Here is a 22,303-nt window from a genome sequence, read left to right on the forward strand (position 1 = left end):
ACCGGTTTTCATGTTATCGAGAAGTTTGACTAAATTAAAAAGCTTGTTAGATACGAACAATGATTAAACCTTTAGTCAAAACAGCGTCACAAACTTCCCTTTAAACCTTAAGGAAAAAAAACAGTGTCACAAACTTCCCTTTAAACCTTAAGGAAAAACAGTGTCACAAACTTCCCAGAACAAAATAAAAGACAAGAAAATAAATAATGTGAAATACCTTCTCAACTCTGTACGAAAATCCACCAGAAGGAAACTGTTAGTAGTTACACAAAACTCAAGAATCAAGTCTAAAAAATGGTTTTATCATCAGTGTTTTATCAGATAACATTCCACTATCTGATAATTCATCGACTGGCTGCTAATACTGTTACATCGTGTCGAAAATTTGTGATAGTGATTGATAGCTGTATTAATTTTGATAGTGACTGATAGCTGTATTAATTTTGACAGTGACTGATAGCTGTATTAATTTTGATAGTGATTGATTCCTGTATTAATTTGGAGGACGTTATGCACAGATTGTTAACAGACTGGGGCTATGTGGTAGAAGGCTTTCATCGTGTTTGCTAGGGCCATGGATCGCTACTGCTGTAAAGGGGACTGCCTTTTGTTGGTACATAATTCTATATTTTGGTTAACAATAATTTATATATATATATATATATATATATATATATATATATATATATATATATATATATATATATATATATATATATATATATATACACGCATACATACATACTCACATATATATATATATATATATATATATATATATATATATATATATATATATTTATATATGAGCTAATCACAGTCAGGTTGTTACTGATTGGGATGAGTGAGTGCCAACAGATTTTTCTTCTTTGTTAAAGGAAAGACGGTTAAGATGTGGCTTGGGTGGCACTTTGAGAATGTCGTTATCAGCGTGGCTTGGGCACTCAAAAATGTTCGTTAAAAGTTAGCGTCCCCAAAATCTCTCCCTATTGGTTCTCATGAGACTTTCAGGTCAAAACAACCAATCATTGATCAGGCATCGCGATGCCCATCTATGGGCGATGGGGAAAGAGCCTATGGGCGTTAGTCTGGTTTTGGAGGTCTACAGAGAGTGTCACGGGTGCCAGCATGCGTGCCGACCGGAGTACCATTTTTCTAAGGGTTTTGTCTCAACGTAACGTAATCCTAATTAAGGGCGCCCTTGTAAACTTAAGATAATACAGCATGTGTAAAATCAACAATTCGACTATCATTTGTGCATGACCTTCCCTCTCAAATTGTGTTAACTATAGAATGGATTTTCTCTATCTTTGTTTCCCCCAAGATGTGAAGTGTGAACCCCCTTAATACGACCTAGATTGGGTCATATATATATATATATATATATATATATATATATATATATATATATATATATATATATATATATTATATATATATATATATATATGTATATATATATATATATATATATATATATATATATATATATATATCCTTTCTGCACTGGCCAAACCCTACACATGAATTGTCATGCCCGAGGCCTTTGTCTTTCAGTGGACTAGAAACGTTTACATTTGATGTTGTTTGTGTGTATGTATGTATGTATGTATGTATGTATATATATATATATATATATATATATATATATATATATATATATATATATATATATATATATATATATATATAAAAACTTAAAATAAAATAGGCAGATAATAGATGGACATTAAGAATTACAGAATGGGTCCCTAGAGATTGCAAATGAAGCGGGGAAAGGAAGAGAAAACAAAGGATTGACGAACTATGAAAATTTGTGGGTATAATCTGGCCTAGATAATATAAGGAATTTGCTACATATGTGCCAGTCATAAGATGAAGAAAACTTTTCACTATGGACTTTTGAAAATTGCGAAAAATATAGATGTTTAAAGGCCACTCATGAATGGCAGAGGCAAGAGAGAGTGATTAAAATTGCCTAGTAACTGAATATATATATATATATATATATATATATATATATATATATATATATATATATATATATATATATATATATATATATATATATATATATATATATATACATATATATATATATATATATATATATATGTATGTATATATATGTATATATATGTATATATACATATATATATATATATGTATATATATGTATATAATGGAGGTATTTTTGCTCTCGTTGTCGCTAGTCTCATTTTCAGCTGGAATCACGGCGTTTTCATTTTCTTCACTCAACTTGTTTTCGTTGTGTTGATTTTCAGTTCGTTGTGGCTTTAGTTTGGCCTTCAGAATTGATAACGGTAAAGCCAGGCTGACACTTGCACGAATTTGTGGCACACATTGTCACGACAACTCGTCGTGAATTGGCGTGAAGTGTTCGTAAACCTGTCGTGACGAGAATTTTGAAATGTTCAAAATTTTGGTCACGACAAAATTTCGTGACCGGGTCGTGAACTATGCCCGAACTGTTCGTGAACTTGTCGGGACGATGAGGGAAGTGCGCAAACTATGCATGAACTTGTCGTGAACTCGTCGTGCCAGTTCGTGTCAATGTGGACAGGTAGGCCGTGGTTCTGAGGTAATTTTTTTATTTTTTTTTATTTTCCAGTTCGTGCCACAAAATGTCACGACTTGCCACGACAAATTCGTGGCAAAAAGTCGCGCAAGTGACAGGGTACCTTTAGTCGTCATCCTTAGCTTGTGTCTTTTTTGCAATGGTACTAAGAGGCAAGTTTTCATCATTATGACTTTCCTCTTCTATATCTGAATCTCTTTCAATTAATAAGATAGTCCCATAATAGTACCTCCCCTTCCAGTGCATTCGGATTTTTTTGTCCCATCTTAAACTCACTTCCATCGATACACTCCAACTCATCAGTAGAAACTACATTCTTTCTATGATCCTCCCATTCTATCAAGACATCCATGATCCTTAAATGTTTGCCAATCAACCTTCAACCCAAGATTTATAAAAAAAAAACACGAACGGCTATTAAAAGCATGAAAAAGATTACGAACTGTACGTGTGTTTCAGCGGTAGTTTAAATCTATTACAAATTACGAAAATAATTTGACTGACGGAAATCAAATATAAACAGTACGTTAAAAAGGTTGCTTTCTCTGAAATAGCCTATATAGTATGAAAAATCACAAAATGATGGAATTAGATCTAAAAACGTTAGGTAAGATAATAGAACTGAAAGTAATGTTCAGTTAAAGAAAAACAGACACCACTTATATTTTCTGTTATGGAGAATGCAGATGACTAAGTGCATAGCTACTTTTACTAACGTTTAAGATACTGAACCAAAATGAACCAAAATATCTAAAAGAATGCCTGAACAAACTACAACTAGAAACAAATGTTAACATAAGACACATGAGTGACAAACATAGGCTATCTGAACCAAGAACAAATAGTAAATTTGGTGAAAGGGCTTTTAGCTACTGTACGCCTAGACATTATAATAAAATGCCAACTGAAATGAAGGACCTAAAGGGAGCAATTGAATTTAAGAAGAAACTAAAGACATTACTTTTCACAAGATCATATGATTTGGAAGATGCTACAATCAAAGAATTGTATAAGTTATAATGAAAATGTTTCGTTAGATGATTAATATGGACCCGCCCGAGAAGTAGTTCACTCGACTTCGGTGGAGGGTTGGATTTAAACCCAAAACAAGTAAATAAACAGGTTAACGTTAAAGAACTAAGACTTTGTTCACTCTGAAAGTGTACAGGGCTAAAGTACTTTGTTATGCAACGAATAAGGAGACAAATTGTTATTCATGTTCATGCATGTAGTCACTGGTATTTAAAGAAATCTAACCTATTAAATTGGCCTTGGTGTTTTTGTAGTGAAAAGTTTTAATAAGAGAGAGAGAGAGAGAGAGAGAGAGAGAGAGAGAGAGAGAGAGAGAGAGAGACGTAATTTGAAGTCTATGTCAGGGTGGTCCAACTACAGGCCCTCGGGCCAAATGTGGCCCGCGATGGGATTTTTTGTGGCCATCCAACACTGACCTAATTATGCAGTATGATTTAATGTGTCGAAACCTTACTGGACCTAAATGATCCCTCCTGAATACTAACAAAATAAAAAAAATGATGAATAATGGAATGAAATTAAAATCACACATTTCAGTAGAATTTCAGTACTCTCTCTCTCTCTCTCTCTCTCTCTCTCTCTCTCTCTCTCTCTCTCTCTCTCTCTCTCTCTCTCTCTCTCTCTCTCTCTCTCCAAACCATGCGTTCAACACCAATGTTTATTTTACTTTTGACGGTAGATAGGATAATAATAATAACAATAACAAATACAAATATAACAAGATTAAGGAAAACCCCGTGAACGGAATGGGGATGGAGCCCCTGCTGTTTCGAATAGTTTTCAGCTTGCCTCTGTTTTGCAGTCAAGCACTATTGTTCACAACGTCTTTCCATATTGAGTCAAAGTAAGAAAAGAAAGTGCTCTGATATGAACAGAGCGTCACTAGAAGAACAACCATTTTGCAGAAGGGTGAGCCAGTTAAGTAAAGATAACGAGTGGTACACACGATGAACAGGAACACAGATAAAATCCCCCCAAATATCTTTATTCGAATTACCAGTTAAGAGGACCAATTACAGTTCTCGGGTAAACATGATCATGCAAGGACCAATTACAGTTCTCGGGTAAACATGATCATGCAAGGACCAATTACAGTTCTCGGGTAAACATGATCATGAAAGGACCAATTACAGTTCTCGGGTAAACATGATCATGCAAGGACCAATTACAGTTCTCGGGCAAACATGATCATACAAGGACCAATTACAGTTCTCGGGTAAACATGATCCTGCAAGGACCAATTACTGTTCTCGGGTAAACATGATCATACAAGGACCAATTACAGTTCTCGGGCAAACATGATCATACAAGGACCAATTACAGTTCTCGGGCAAACATGATCATACAAGGACCAATTAGTTCTCGGGCAAACATGATCATACAAGGACCAATTACAGTTCTCGGGCAAACATGATCATACAAGGACCAATTACAGTTCTCGGGCAAACATGATCATACAAGGACCAATTAGTTCTCGGGCAAACATGATCATACAAGGACCAATTACAGTTCTCGGGCAAACATGATCATACAAGGACCAATTACAGTTCTCGGGTAAACATGATCATACAAGATTATGATGATGATGATGATCGGGTAAAATATCATCGATTATTATGACTAATATTGTTTTTACTGGGCAAGGTACAACCCTAATTCGAAAAGAAGCATGCTACAAAGTCAAGGCTTCAAAAGGGAAAGTGCAACAAGTTTGAACTTCTGAAGTTTCAGTGATTCAATTACCAGATTATCATTATTACAGGCTAAGCTATAACCAAAGTTGGAAAAGCAAGATACTATAAGCCCAAAGGCTCCAACAGTGAAAAGTAGCCCAATGAGGAAAGGAAACAATGAAATAAATAAACTACAAGAGAAGTAATAACCATCAAAATGAAATATCTTAAGAACAGTAACAACATTAAATTAGATCTTTCATTTATAAACTATAAGAACTTCAAAAAACAATAGGAAGAGAAAGAAGACATAAGCGTACCCGAGTGCACCCTCAAGCAAGAGAACTCTAATCCAAGACAATAGAAGGCCATGGTACAAAGGCCATTATCGCACTACCTATAAGACTAGAGCAGGGTGGTCCAACTACAGGCCCCCGGGCCAAATGTGGCCCACGAGGGGATTTTTGGTGGCCCTCCAACACTAACATAATTATACAGTATGATTTAATGTGTCGAAACCTTACTGGACCTAAATGATCCCTCCAAAATAATAAAAAAATGAAAAAATGATGAATAATGAAATGAAATTAAAATCACACATTATAGTAGAATTTCAGTACTCTCTCTCTCTCTCTCCAAACCATGCGTTCAGCACCAATGTTTATTATACTTTTGACGGTAGATAGGATAATAATAATAACAATAACAAATATAAACGTAACAAGATTCGGGAAAACCCCGTGAACGGAATGGGGATGGAGCCCCTGTTGTTTCGAATAGTTTTCAGCTTGCCTCTGTTTTGCAGTTAAACTTCTGAAAAACCACAAACAGCTAGTCTTGCTGCTTTATAAGAAGTTACTTTGGTGCTTATAAGAAATAGAAAATCATTTAGGGGTGGAGAATTAATAACGCAGTGTGCGGTAAAATAGCACAAGAGTTTGCTGAAGAATATGTACCTGGTAGTCAAAAAATTTGAAAGTGTCTCTTTCTCTTACCAAAGAGTTGCGAGAAGAGTGAATGAATTTGATCAGCATGTTTCCATGGAACTTAAAAATATAATGAAACATCGCAAGTACTTTTTACTGGATTTAGATGACAGCACTGATGTAAGTGACACAAGTCAGTTACCCGTATATATATATATATATATATATATATATATATATATATATATATATATATATATATATATATATATATATATATATATATATATATATATATATATATATATATATAAGTATACACACATATATATAAATATATATACATACGTACACACAGACAGACAGACACACACACACACACACACATATATATATATATATATATATATATATATATATATATATATATATATATATATATATATATATATAGATATATATATAGATATATATATATATCATATATGATTGTGGTTGTGTGTGTAGATTTACTTTGATGGTACAGTATTTTGAAATTAAACAGTAGTAGAACTGTGAAAGGTTCTATTTTTTCTTGTCTTATGGTTAGTAATTAATACTAAATACTAGCATCTGAGTTGTCTTAATCTTTTTTTTCTCTTTTTGTATATCATATGCACTTTAATTATGATTTGAAGTTAAATATTAACAGAATTATATAAGCTTTGAATTCTTAATTTTGACCTTATATTATTTTTTTTTCCTTGCGTCGGAAAAACAAAATATTCATAAAATAAGTATGGGGGAAAATCTTATGACACGGTATGTAAACTCTCCAAGTGCATCTACATACTTGGTAAAAAAAAAAAAAAAATCATTTATATAAAGAAAATGAATCTTCCGCATTTGCGGGATTCCCCCCTTGGGGGAAGCTGCTCCCCTTCAGTTATTGCACCAGGAATTCTAATTCTAATATTAATCTTATTTTTCAGCCTGTGCCATCCAAGGATTTCAGGTAATGTGGCCCTTGGCATGGAAGAGGTTGGACCACCCTCGTTTATGTTATGCAGTGTCGCAACTTTCAACGATATGAACGATTTTATGATGTCATATATGTTCGTTAAAACATTTTTGTATGGTACGTTTTATTTACACTCAAGCGTAAATGGTGATTTAAATGATATTACAAATAGGCGTATCACAATATACGCTTGTTCGCCAAGTTGATATTGCTCTTTTTGAAACGCTACATTTCGTGAATGGTTACTCTTTTTTTTTTATTTAAGTCCTCACCTAAAGATGCTCTAATACAGCAAAAGTGTCACTATTTGTAATTTGCATATTTTATGGACACTTTTGAGTAATTAATCCATTTTTAATTAAGTATATTTTGAAAATAGTATATCAAATGTACGCTGGCATCACGAACTTCTGTTTGGTTGACTATGTTGACATGTCAGTTCCAAGTGGTTTAGTGAGGAACCCGAGCTATTTTCTTTTTATAACCCCTTCCCCCTTCCTCAACATATCTTGCCATTTTTTGCTTTCCCAGCATTTAAAGAACCTCTTAATTACTATACAAGAAGAGGAGAGCTGCAGGACTGCATAATTTGGGAGTAAATGCAGAGCGTGGTCTTGTAAACAATTACCATGTATATATATATATATATATATATATATATATATATATATATATATATATATATATATATATATATATATATATATATGATCAGCACCCAAGCTACCCCTCCCTCCATCCAAGCTAGGACCAGGGAGGGCCAGGCAATGGCTACTGATGACTCAGCATGTAGACCCATATTCTCCCCCCCCCCACAAACACTCAATCCTAGTCTCACAAGGATGGTGATGTTGCAGACAAAAAAAAAAAAATAAATAAATAAAAAAAACTATCAAGCTTGAGCGTGACTCGAACCCCAGTCCAGCAGATCACAAGGCAGGGACGTTTTTAATAGGTATCTCTGTAATTATCCTGGCAAACGAGAAAGTTAGATATTTTCAATAAGGTCTTAGTTTTGTATAAACTTTACAAATTGTGTGCTTTCATATCCGAATGTAACTTGAGTGATATCTATTTTTCTATATTATGTCAGCTGACAAATTCAATGACGAACAGCTGATTTCCGGTATGATATGTATGAATAACATTCCCCATTACCGGTTGCATTAGGCCTATTATACGAGTCTGTCAGGCCGGAAGGGCCAGGCAATTTACAACAACCTTCCCTCAAACTATCTTTTCTATGGACTGTTTATTCTGGTCCTATCAGACAGGGGAACCCTGTGCCCTACACGACCTACAACATGACTTTATCATATACATTCTTAGGTATTTAGCATATCACATAGCATAATGTGTGTTTATTGGCAAAAAACACATTATCGAAGCACTTAGAAAACAAGAGAAGTCTACCAGTTTCTGCTTGAAAGTCTATACATCTCCAGTCTTTCGAATGTCTAGTGGGAGCTTGATATATATTTAAAAGCTCTAGATTCTAGAACCTAAAGTAGATCGTGGAATAGACGAGGCATGTTCTAGTCAAGGCCAATCTATAGAGGTCGGTCGGACAGAACTGTCATCTTCCCGCCACTGGCTGACTGTGACGTCACTCCGGCTCCAACTGGTGATTCTCTGTTGGGCCGTGGCTTTGTCTCAGAATTTTCTGATAACGGAAGTATCAAATTAAGTAGTCAAGAGGAAGAATAATTCAAAGGAAATAACAATAATGCCTTAATATACAAAGCCACGGCCTAACAGAGAATCACCAGTTGGAGCCGGAGTGACGTCACAGTCAGCCAGTGGCGGGAAGATGATAGTTCTGTCCGACCGACCTCTATAGATTGGCCTTGACTAGAACATGCCTAGTGGTTCTAGTCCTAGCCTTACGAGGGTCGGGAGCTTATCCTATGCTCAGCATCCTGCTGATTTTGGATGGGCGCCAGTAATGCAACGTTAAAATCGATTCATAAAAACCAGGAGACATTGGTTCCGAGATCCCAAAGGCCTTGGTTACTTCGGCTGTTGTTTCTTTCCTAAAATCGATCCATAAAACCCGGGAGACTTTGGTTCCGAGATCCCAAAGGCCTTGGTTACTTCGGCTGTTGTTTCTTTCCTAAAATCGATCCATAAAACCCGGGAGACTTTGGTTCCGAGATCCCAAAGGCCTTGGTTACTTCGGCTGTTGTTTCTTTCCTAAAATCGATCCATAAAACCCGGGAGACTTTGGTTCCGAGATCCCAAAGGCCTTGGTTACTTCGGCTGTTGTTTCTTTCCTAAAATCGATCCATAAAACCCGGGAGACTTTGGTTCCGAGATCCCAAAGGCCTTGGTTACTTCGGCTGTTGTTTCTTTCCTAAAATCGATCCATAAAAACCAGGAGACTTTGGTTCCGAGATCCCAAAGGCCTTGGTTACTTCGGCTGTTGTTTCTTTCCTAAAATCGATCCATAAAACCCGGGAGACTTTGGTTCCGAGATCCCAAAGGCCTTGGTTACTTCGGCTGTTGTTTCTTTCCTAAAATCGATCCATAAAACCCGGGAGACTTTGGTTCCGAGATCCCAAAGGCCTTGGTTACTTCGGCTGTTGTTTCTTTCCTAAAATCGATCCATAAAACCCGGGAGACTTTGGTTCCGAGATCCCAAAGGCCTTGGTTACTTCGGCTGTTGTTTCTTTCCTAAAATCGATCCATAAAAACCAGGAGACTTTGGTTCCGAGATCCCAAAAGGCCTTGGTTACTTCGGCTGTTGTTTCTTTCCTATACCAGAGATGAAATTCAATATGGTTAATAAATCTACGCTGTATTCAAAGCAATGGAAGTAAATATCAAAGACTGGCAGAGACAGTGGAAGTTGAAGTAAAAGATTAAATCATAACACAAGTATATTAGTACAATGCTAGGAATCTGTCCATCACAAGAACTAGCTTGATGAATAGTTATTTTTTTTTCTACTTTACAACAAGAAACTTTGCAGTAACATGCCATAAAATAAGGGGATTAACAAAAATAAAGTTCATGAAGTAAAATTGAATATAAATAGGAAGGTTTCACTGCCTAGTGTATATAGACACATAAATACGTGTTGGAAATGGTTCATCAAAGCTCTGTATGAAGACTAGGCCTACATTTGGATGAGCAGATTAGAGCAAAGAATGACAGAGCTTATGAGAATTAGGTCTAATCTTTCATGATATTGTACTATTTCTGCTGCAATACTCAAAACTCATTAATGGATAAGAACTGGAATTCCATAGAAGGATTAAGATTAAAAATATATTAATTTATAGGCCCATTAACCTGTAGAGGTTAGGCTATAAGGATATATTCGTATGAGACAAAATGGCATTCCGTAAAAAAGAATTGATTACGAAATAAGAGATGGAAATAAAATTTCGTAACTTGTTTGTAGATTGGACAAATTAACCAGAATTCATTTGCTCAAAATTAGCGAAACATTTAAATAAATACTAACAACTTATTAATATATACTGATATAAACTATCATAAGCATTTAAAAATATCATGGCATTAAGAGCTAAAACTTTTATTGGGTGAAAAAAAATCTAAAATTTAAAGTGTCTGTGAACAGGAACAACGAAAATTTTTGAAAAAAAAAGCCAACATCCGTTTACATAAGATATAATTATATGATATAGGCCTATATATGCCTAGTCTTAAGAAACGCCACAGAATAAAATATTCGCCTTTCTTAAGCCTAATATTATTTAAAAAAAAAAAATAGAAACATTGATATCAGAAATCACCATATCACAAAAGTTTTTAAAAACAATGGTTAAGAAATTCGTCACCGATTTATACGTCCTTTCGTAAATTTGCTAGAAAAGACATAGGTCATTCTTTCGTAAATTTGCAAGACAGGACATAGGTCATTCTTTCGTAAATTTGCTAGACAAGGCATAGGTCATTCTTTCGTAAATTTGCTTGACAAGGCATAGGTCATTCTTTCGTAAATTTGCTAGACAAGACATAGGTCATTCTTTCTTAAGTTTACTAGACGACACATAGGTCATTCTTTCGTAAATTTGCTAGAAAAGACATAGGTCATTCTTTCGTAAATTTGCTAGACAAGACATAGGTCATTCTTTCGTAAATTTGCTAGACAAGACACAGGTCATTCTTTCGTAAATTTGCTAGACAAGACATAGGTCATTCTTTCGTAAATTTGCTAGACAAGACATAGGTCATTCTTTCGTAAATTTGCTAGACAAGACATAGGTCATTCTTTCGTAAATTTGCTAGACAGGACATAGGTCATACTTTCGTAAATTTGCGAGACAAGACATAGGTCATTCTTTCATAAATTTGCGAGACAAGACATAGGTCACTCTTTCGTAAATTTGCTAGAAAAGACATAGGTAATTTTTTCGTAAATTTGCTAGAAAAGACATAGGTCATTCTTTCTTAAATTTGCTAGACAAGACATAGGTCATTCTTTCGTAAGTTTACTAGAAAAGACATAGGTCATTCTTTCGTAAATTTGCTAGAAAAGACATAGGTCATTCTTTCGTAAATTTGCTAGACAGGACATAGGTCATTCTTTCGTAAATTTGCTAGAAAAGACATAGGTCACTCTTTTGTAAATTTGCTAGAAAAGACATAGGTCATTCTTACGTAAATTTTCTAGACAGGACATAGGTCATTCTTTCGTAAATTTGCTAGACGAGACATAGGTCATTCTTTCGTAAATTTGCTAGACGAGACATAGGTCATTCTTTCGTAAATTTGCTAGAAAAGACATAGGTCATTCTTTCGTACATTTGCTAGACAGGACATAGGTCATTCTTTCGGAAATTTGCTAGACGAGACATAGGTCATTCTTTCGTAAATTTGCTAGAAAAGACATAGGTCATTCTTTCGTACATTTGCTAGACAGGACATAGGTCATTCTTTCGTAAATTTGCTAGATGAGACATAGGTCATTCTTTCGTAAATTTGCTAGACAGGACATAGGTCATTCTTTCGTAAATTTGCTAGACGAGACATAGGTCATTCTTTCGTAAATTTGCTAGACAAGACATAGGTCATTCTTTCGTAAATTTGCTAGACAGGACATAGGTCATACTTTCGTAAATTTGCGAGACAAGACATAGGTCATTCTTTCATAAATTTGCGAGACAAGACATAGGTCACTCTTTCGTAAATTTGCTAGAAAAGACATAGGTAATTTTTTCGTAAATTTGCTAGAAAAGACATAGGTCATTCTTTCTTAAATTTGCTAGACAAGACATAGGTCATTCTTTCGTAAGTTTACTAGAAAAGACATAGGTCATTCTTTCGTAAATTTGCTAGAAAAGACATAGGTCATTCTTTCGTAAATTTGCTAGACAGGACATAGGTCCTTCTTTCGTAAATTTGCTAGAAAAGACATAGGTCACTCTTTTGTAAATTTGCTAGAAAAGACATAGGTCATTCTTACGTAAATTTGCTAGACAGGACATAGGTCATTCTTTCGTAAATTTGCTAGACGAGATATAGGTCATTCTTTCGTAAATTTGCTAGACGAGACATAGGTCATTCTTTCGTAAATTTGCTAGAAAAGACATAGGTCATTCTTTCGTACATTTGCTAGACAGGACATAGGTCATTCTTTCGTAAATTTGCTAGACGAGACATAGGTCATTCTTTCGTAAATTTGCTAGAAAAGACATAGGTCATTCTTTCGTACATTTGCTAGACAGGACATAGGTCATTCTTTCGTAAATTTGCTAGATGAGACATAGGTCATTCTTTCGTAAATTTGCTAGACAGGACATAGGTCATTCTTTCGTAAATTTGCTAGACGAGACATAGGTCATTCTTTCGTAAATTTGCTAGACAGGACATAGGTCATTCTTTCGTAAATTTGCTAGACAGGACATAGGTCATTCTTTCGTAAATTTGCTAGACAGGACATAGGTCATTCTTTCGTAAATTTGCTAGACAGGACATAGGTCATTCTTTCGTAAATTTGCTAGACGAGACATAGGTAATTTTTTCGTAAATTTGCTAGACAGGACATAGGTCATACTTTCGTAAGTTTACTAGAAAAGACATAGGTCATTCTTTCGTAAATTTGCTACAGGACATAGGTCATTCTTTCGTAAATTTGCTAGACGAGACATAGGTCATTCTTTCGTAAATTTGCTAGAAAAGACATAGGTCATTCTTTCGTACATTTGCTAGACAGGACATAGGTCATTCTTTCGTAAATTTGCTAGACGAGACATAGGTCATTCTTTCGTAAATTTGCTAGACAGGACATAGGTCATTCTTTCGTAAATTTGCTAGACGAGACATAGGTCATTCTTTCGTAAATTTGCTAGACAGGACATAGGTCATTCTTTCGTAAATTTGCTAGACAGGACATAGGTCATTCTTTCGTAAATTTGCTAGACAGGACATAGGTCATTCTTTCGTAAATTTGCTAGACAGGACATAGGTCATTCTTTCGTAAATTTGCTAGACGAGACATAGGTCATTTTTTCGTAAATTTGCTAGACAGGACATAGGTCATACTTTCGTAAATTTGCTAGAAAAGACATAGGTCATTCTTTCGTAAATTTGCTAGACGAGACATAGGTCATTCTTTCGTAAATTTGCTAGACAGGACATAAGTCATTCTTTCGTAAATTTGCTAGACAGGACATAGGTCATTCTTTCGTAAATTTGCTAGACGAGACATAGGTCATTTTTTCGTAAATTTGCTAGACAGGACATAGGTCATTCTTTCGTAAGTTTACTAGAAAAGACATAGGTCATTCTTTCGTAAATTTGCTAGACAAGACATAAGTCGTTCTTTCGAAAGTTTGCAAGACATAGGTCTCATCCTCGCCCGGACACCGGGATAGGTGACAGAGCAATCCAGAATATCAAATACAAACCAATGTTTTACAGCTTAACAAACCAGTAATTTCGGCGTTATTTTAAATCGACACTTGGTTTCAAGGAATGGAATATTCTACGTTATTTCCGTGACGTTTGATTATAATTTTTCCTATAAATATGACGCAAATTGGTATGTTATAAATCTGTTTTAATCTGAAATATCGTTAAACTTAAAAAACACTTGGTACTGAATAAATGGCAGAAAATATATTCTACGGTGTTCGACAATTTGTACAAATAATCTACCTTCCACGGCGAGTTCCGCCTTTACAGAAGAATCTCCCACTTATCATATGCAAGGCGCTTGTATATACACATTTGATTAACTTATTTTTGCACATAGATTCGTTAATATTGTTAGTTCCTTTTAAGCATACATAAGAAAAATTTACATCTAATTCTACTAAACATCTTTCTCCACTAACCAGGAAGAGTGGAAGTTTGGTTTAGTCGTTCAGTATAGAATTTTAGTCTTGTTACGCTAGTTGTTTTTATTATTGTCAGCAAGTCTAGCGCTAAGAAATGGCACTATAAACATACTAAAAATGAAATATATTTCTGGGTAGGAATTCCAAGATCTTTGGAAAATCAGTGAATTTCAGAGGAGTTTGAGTATTTTTTTTTTTTAGGTAAAATCTTATTTGAGACTAAAGAATTGTTAAAATTCTAAAATCAACTAATCGGCACAGATCTATTCAACTGAAAATAATTTACTCAGGACTGATTGTCGGTGAAAGCAATTAAGAAAAAACAGATTGAAGGAGTGAGAAAGAGGAAAGCTATGAAGAGGGAGTGCAAGAACTTCAACATCAAAAGGGAAAACGAAGTAAAGTTAAACGATCAATAGAAGAAAGAGATTAAGAGTGTGATGCACATAAATACTTACACTACTTTGCTTTTACCAGTTTGAAAGTGTGTTGGGATAGTGAGACTAAGCAGGGGGTGTAGGGAAACACGTCAGGCAGATCCAGAGTGATGTATCACTACTCAGCCAGGTAAGGGTGGTGTCATCATGATGAAATAAGCAGACTTATTGACATAGAACAAGGAGGGTAGGAAATGTTACGCCAGTACAAGGGAACAAAAGGAGAATTATAACTCCAACCCAGGCTCTCAAACACAAAGTAGGAAAGGATAATAGATATGCTATGTGTTGCACAGAAACGGGTGAGGTAGACTGTGTTTAGTGTAACAAATGCACACCTGAACCCCTCAGATGCTACCACTGCAAGCGATATGGCCATCAAAAGGAAGAGTGCAAAGGCCCCCATCATCTGTGGTGTCACGTACACCTTGTTTGTGAATCTCTGTTTGAGGTCATGTGAATGACCTCCGGATGCCGGCTCGCCTGGGATAGGTGCTTTGTCAGCTTTCACAGGCGACAAGAGTCTATCTCTAGGCCAAATTGCAAACGAAGGTTTTTTCTGCCTCCCCCTTATTTTGCAGGTTCGATGGGGGGACTTGAGGGAACAACGGCCTCAGAGGGGGAAGACTACCGGTTGGATCTGGCTTGCTGTGATGAAAGCGACTACGATTGGTCTTTTTCTCATGACGTCATGGAATCACGCCCTGTAATGCCGGCGATGCACCAACCACGCCCGCAGCCATGCTTCAGTTGGGCCTAAGATTTCAAAAGGGGAAGTTACAGTATTTATAGCCCCTTTGCTTGCCATAACCAAAACCCTCACTTTTAGACTTAGAAATTATCTTGGACTTTTTTATTGCCAGTGGAAACTGTATTAACGTAAATGTTAAGTCTTCGTTCCCTGACCGTTATTCTCCCAAGTACTTTATAACTCGCTACCATGAAATAAAGAGCACGTATTTTATTTAACACATTGAAAACTTATAGAATTAATTAAAAGTACTCAGACCTGTGTATGATTTGTTGTGAAAATATATTGCTCAATACAAATTAAACTTTGTCTAACCCGCCTCTTGAATAGTATTATTATTTTAATAGCAATTACCGTGACAGTGGAGTCTGCAGCCAGCGTCACAGCACACAGCAGAGAAGTGTGCATCCAGGCTCACAAGGACAGAAAAGAAACAAAGCCCAAGTGCCCAACTGCTCCAGGCCTCACCACACCTGGAACAGGCGCTGCCCTGAACAACTAAAGAGGAAAGCTGCTATGAAGAGCACTTCCTCGCTCAAACAACCAAAAGCTCCTACAACTCAGCCGCCCAAGGACCAGCGACCTTCTCGCCAGAGGAGACAACGCCAGCCGCCCACTGTTACTGAACCAGCCAACTAGCTGCAAGCAGAACCTCTCCCACAACCTATACCCACCAACCCAACCCAACTCCTTACTCAGCAAGTTGAGTCACTGCCCTTAGAACACCTCATTCCTTTCAGCTTCAAAATCCTCCCCAGAGTCCTGTCCCTCGCCAGGATCCCCAACTTCATGGAGTTACTCCGACAGTTCGTTGCAAACCAGTGAGCAGAGATAAGCCTATTTGCTTAAACATACTTCTTTTCTCTCTGACTTAAACTACTTCACTCCTCTCCCAGTCTCTTCTACTTACTGGGACTTGCTGCTATGACAACTTTCTCTCCTACTGACAGACTCTGTCTGTTAACCTTTCTTTTCGTGGACCTAAAGAGGAGTCTCTCCTCCAGGTCACTTCCCTCATTTACACGCCACTCGCTTTATATCCCCCCCCCTTGTAAAGTAAATATCCACCCTATTTTGCATTTCCGGCAACTCTTAAAAACTACCCTTGTCTATTCAACGTTGCTGTACCCCTCCTCCTCTGGAATCTTATAAAAATCTAATTCTCTTACGGGCTGCCTTTAGTGCAAGAGTCATTGTCATGCTATAGCCTGACTGTAATCTAGAAAACATAAAAATAAGGCATATTCTGGAATTTTTTGGGATGCCTTGAATCAGTTAAAATATGCACAAAAAGTGCATCATACCAAAAGTGGCTATTGTGAAATTCATGGAAGAGTATGAAGAAAATTGATACGTAAGGGAATTATGCAGAAAAAAAGGGGTGCACAAGATGTGCGAAGTGGAAAGAAAACAGCAGTAATACTAAATAACTTTTTAAACAATTTGTATTTTCCTTAGTTAGCTATACAACTCCAAGTCATTTACATGGGTTTACTCTCAAGTCGTATTGCTACAACCAGAAAAGAAAAGGGTCCCTCAAGCTACAACCCTAATTGGAAAAGCAAGATGCTATAAGCCCAAGAGCTCCAACAGGGAAAAATAGCCCAGTGAGGAAAGGAATTAAGGAAATAAATAAATGATGAGAACAAATTAACAATAAATCATTCTAAAAACAGTAGCAACGTCGAAACAGATGTCATATATAAACTATTAACAACGTCAAAAACCAATATATGATATATAAACTATAAAAAGACTCATGTCAGCCTGGTCAACATAAAAAAAAATTGCTCCAACTTTGAACTTTTGAAATTCTACTGATTCAAATACCCGATCGGAAGATCATTCCACAACTCAGTAACAGCTGGAATAAAACTTCTAAAATACTGTGTAGTATTGATCCTCATGATGGAGAAGGCCTGGCTATTAGAATTAACTGCCTGCCTAGTATTACAAACAGGATGGAACTGTCCAGGAAGATCTGAATGTAAAGGATGGTCAGAGTTATGAAAAATCTTATGCAACATGCATAATGAACTAATTGAACGACGGTGCCAAAGATTAATATCTAGATCAGGAATAAGAAATTTAATAGACCGTAAGTTACTGTCCAACAAAATAAGATGAGAATCAGCAGCTGAAGACCAGACAGGAGAACAATACTCAAAACAAGGTAGAATGAAAGAATTAAAACACTTCTTCAGAATAGATTGATCACCAAAAATCTTGTAAGACTTTCTCAATAAGCCAATTTTTTGTGCAATTGAAGAAGACACAGACCTAATGTGTTTCTCAAAAGTATATTTGCTGTCGAGAATCACATCTAAAATTTTAAGAGAGTCATACAAATTTAAAGAAACATTATCGATACTGAGATCCGGATGTTGAGGAGCCACCGTCCTTGACCTACTTACAATCATACTTTGAGTTTTGTTAGGATTCAACTTTATACCCCATAATTTGCACCATGCACTAATTTTAGCTAAATCTCTATTAAGGGATTCATCAACCCCAAATCTACATTCAGGGGATGGAATTGATGCAAAGAGAATAGTATCATCTGCATATCCAACAAGCTTGTTTTCTAGGCCAAACCACATGTCATGTGTATATAGTATGAAAAGTAATGGGCCAAGAACACTACCCTGTGGAACACCGAATATCACATTCCTATACTCACTATGGTGCCCATCATCAACAACTCTTTGAGATCTATTACAGTACTTAGAAAATCAATAATAATGCTAAGAAATTATACACCCACTCTCAACTGTTTGAGTTTGAAAACAAGGGCACTAAAATCAAGGCAAATCATACAAACTTCCTAACCACAATCAAGAGATTTCTGTACAGCATTGGAGATTGTAAGAAGAGCATCACATGCTCCAAGGCCTTTACGAAAACAAAATTACAAACTAGGGAATAGATGATTACCTTCAGCAAACCTATTAAGACATTTTGCCAGAAGACATTCAAAAACTTTAGATAATATGGGAGTTATGGAAATTGGGCAGTAATCAGTGGAACTTGAGCTACCACAAACACACTTACATAGAGGAGTAACATTACCAATTCTCCAACAAGTGCTAAAAGCTCCTCTTCTTGCTAACTTGCGCAAAATAACAGATAACTTTGGAGCTAAGAAATCTGCTGTCTTTATAAAAAACAAAGGAAAAATACCATTTGGGTCTACACCTCCATAAGCATCAAGGTCCACCAACAGCTTTAATTTCACGAGATCGAAAAGCTAAACTAGTTAGTTTAGCCTCAGGAAAACAGGAATGAGGAAGTTCAAGTTTTTCATTACTCTGTTTACTGTCAAAAACATCAGCCAAAAGGGTTGCCTTTACCTTTAGACAGTGAGTGACTGAGCCATCTGGTTTAAGTAAAGGAGGAACTGTTGCATCTACACCAAAGAGTGCAGATTTTTCACTGAGATTAGCACCGTCTTAGCTAGCTACCTTTTCAGCTAGCTAAGAATTACAGCTTGGAGTCCAGTCGTCTGGCTGGCTAAAATTTTCACCTCAGCCTCTTGACTGTTGACTTTCAATGAGTGCAAACAGGGAAACATTGACCGTTTTTGGGAACCAGAAGAATGTGGTCTTATACATGACAAAGTTTCTCCAATGCTACCAGTCTTCGAATCCCTGCCAAGAATGTGCCAATTACTACAAGGCATGAGACAGAAAATTCTGCCAGTTGAATATATACCCAACATCTTTCCATCACGACATATATTGCAGATGTAATGACTGTAGTGTGTCATTTAACCATGTTCCATACGAAGATAAGGGATGTCACTGCTTAAAGTCATAAATCAACTACCCCCCCTGCCACCTCTCCAGAGCCAGCCACATCTCTTGCCCAAGCTGGGGTTCCTACCACATCACCTGCCACACCCAGTGTTCCAACCATCTCTCGTGCCCCTGTTCCTGTTCCTGCCTCCTCTCCTGTTCCAGTAGGACCTCCTGCTGCCAAGAAGAAGAAGAAGAAGAAGAAGGGTAGGTCGAAGAACTCCCATGCTGACATCCCAGTCCTGCCTACTCAGGACCCACCTGCTGCTGCTTCACCTGCCAAAACTCCATCATCTGCCTCTTCAGGGCCAAACACAGAGTCATCAGCCTTGGTCCTCCCACTGACGCTCCTTCACTTGATCTGGGAGACACACATTCGCCAGATTGCAACTGCACCAAGTGCTTGACTCAGCTTCTTGGTGAAGCTCTCCCCTTTGCGGTAGAGTCCATTCCAGAGCCACAACATACCTCACCAGCACCTAGGCAGCTGACCTACGCCAAAGTGTCCAGAGGCACAATTCACCTCAATAGACCCTAAGAAGCAGCCCAAGTTTAAGTTGCCAGCCACTGGAGATGCTCCATCCTATGTAGCATTAGTCGCCATTGCAGCCACAAACCCCCATGCTCCAGATTACACCCAGAGCCAACCTCGAGGGTGACTTAATAATCACCCCCAAAGGACTAGGACAGTGCCAGCCTTCTTCAGATGGAAACCCCCCTGATGTACCTATACCATGCAAAGAGATTGAGGAAAGCTGTGGTTTGCAACTATCCTGGCAAGATGCCTCTTGAATTCATCACCAACTACTGCAACATCACCGATGCAGAACAATTCACGAGCAGCAGAGATGTGCCCAAAAAGAAGGTCACTGTCACCTTCATTGGGCCCATTCCACCATCCCTGGAGCTTGGAAGGTTGGGTATCTTCCCACTCAAGAGTTCTCACCTGAATCCCTACAGTGCTTCAACTGGCAATGCTTTGGACATCATAAAGCTGAATGCAGGAGCCCAACAGTCTGTAGCATCTGCAGCTGAAGACATCCCATGCAGAACTGCATAAAAGCCCACAAGGAAGGGAAAGAGACTTTTCCTAGGTGTTCCAACTGTGTCCTTTCCCATCGCGCCTAGAACAGGTGTCTAGAGCACTTGAAAAGGGTTGAGGCAGTGACAACCATCCCATCGACTACAGCAGCAATTGCAGCACCGTTGCAGCAGAGTCCCACGTCGCAGGCCAGTCGATCAACCTACCACCATTCCTGACCCAGCCATCGTTCCTTATCAAGTTATCTCCATCCCACCAACACCAACTCCTTGCCAAATTTTTTCTCCCTCCCCATCCTCCCAAAATCTTACCTCCAACCCATCCTTCACCCACCAAATTAACTCTCTGCCCCTAGAAGAAATCATATGCGTAATGCTCCTCCTTGCGTCCATAGTCTGCACTCTTTTTAAAATCCCCCTACCTGTCCAGACTCTTTTCCAATCCCTCCTTAGTCCCACACTCTCCTTGAGCAGAGGTAAGTTGTTAAGACTTGAAGACTTATAACTGCTCCTTTTTTCTCTAACTAAAAAGCCTTCATTCCTCTTCCAGTCTCTTCTACTTACTGGGACTTCCTGCTGTAAAAACTTTCTCTGCACCTAAAAAGTCTTCCTTTCAATTTCATGAGGGGCCTGGATTTTAGCCCCGCCAATCACGCTCTAGGGCCTGAGTAACTGCACCTCCCTTCCCAGTCCTCGGTTTGACTTAACTTGGTTGTGCTGTTAGCAAAAGATTACTGTCCAGAAAAGATTACCTTCTATAAGAAAAGTCTGACATCTGCAGCTATGCTACTAGAATGGAGCAGCTGCAAAACCGAAAGCGCACTCTGTGTGTACCTCAGGGGCTATACGTCGAGTCAAAGAGGCCACACTCAGATGTACATTTCGGGCAATCGGGAAAACAAACGAACTTGAGGAGGGAGGAAGTCTTTGTCGTTAGATGGGTATCTATCTAGCTCTTAATTAACAATAGACCCCAAATTACACACACACACACACATACATATATATATATATATATATATATATATATATATATATATATATATATATATATATATATACATATACAGTATATATATATATATATATATATATATATATATATATATATATATATATATATATATATATATATATATGTATATATATATATATATATATATATATATATATATATATATATATATATATATATATATATATAACATTCAAAACTACCTCATAAAGAGGCAACATCAATATGTAAGCCTCAATACCCAAATCAATGATCTGGCAAAGAGTAAATGTTGTGTTATGAATATCTAAAATACATTAATAAACTTTGTTCCATTACTACTTTGTCATAAACAAAGAGTTTGATTATTCTTACCAGGAAAAATGTCCATTCAGTGAAGTTTCTCCCAGAAGAGAGTTGGGTGAGGAAATAAGTGAAGAAAAGCAAGCACTCCACTTTCACAACCTAACTGATAATGTGATTAAAGGTTAATTTTCGTGCAGTAAGAGTGTAATGAGATCGTCTTTTCTCTCTCAGAGCTCTCTGGGTATCAGGTGGCAGCTGTTGGTGCAAAGGCTGAGCAAGCAGCATGTTCTGTATTGTAACAATCCTCTGCAATATTGTTGGGCATCTCATGTTCCAGTTACTATGTGGAAGAGAGCAATCATGACATCTAAGGTGAATATTTATTCTTTCTTTCTGGATATTGATTCAATCATGTTGTAGGATTTTCAAATCTGTACATT

General features: G+C 37.0%; 1 protein-coding gene across 4 annotated transcripts in view; it reads right to left on the minus strand.

Moving 5' to 3' along the window:
* Positions 1 to 22,303, minus strand: part of LOC137627825 (annexin B9-like) — a 236,275-nt gene that overhangs the window by 78,339 nt on the left and 135,633 nt on the right. Inside the window, exon 1 of one of the 4 annotated variants that reach the window (XM_068359208.1) lies at positions 218 to 267. The exons of the other annotated variants lie outside the window; for them this stretch is intronic. The gene's annotated coding sequence lies outside the window, so the exon portion shown is untranslated. Of the gene's footprint in view, positions 1 to 217; positions 268 to 22,303 lie in introns of those variants that run through there. 4 annotated transcript variants of the gene reach the window in all.

The sequence above is a fragment of the Palaemon carinicauda genome, chromosome 35, assembly GCF_036898095.1.
Source record: "Palaemon carinicauda isolate YSFRI2023 chromosome 35, ASM3689809v2, whole genome shotgun sequence".
In the NCBI taxonomy this organism is placed as follows: Eukaryota; Metazoa; Arthropoda; class Malacostraca; order Decapoda; family Palaemonidae; genus Palaemon; species Palaemon carinicauda.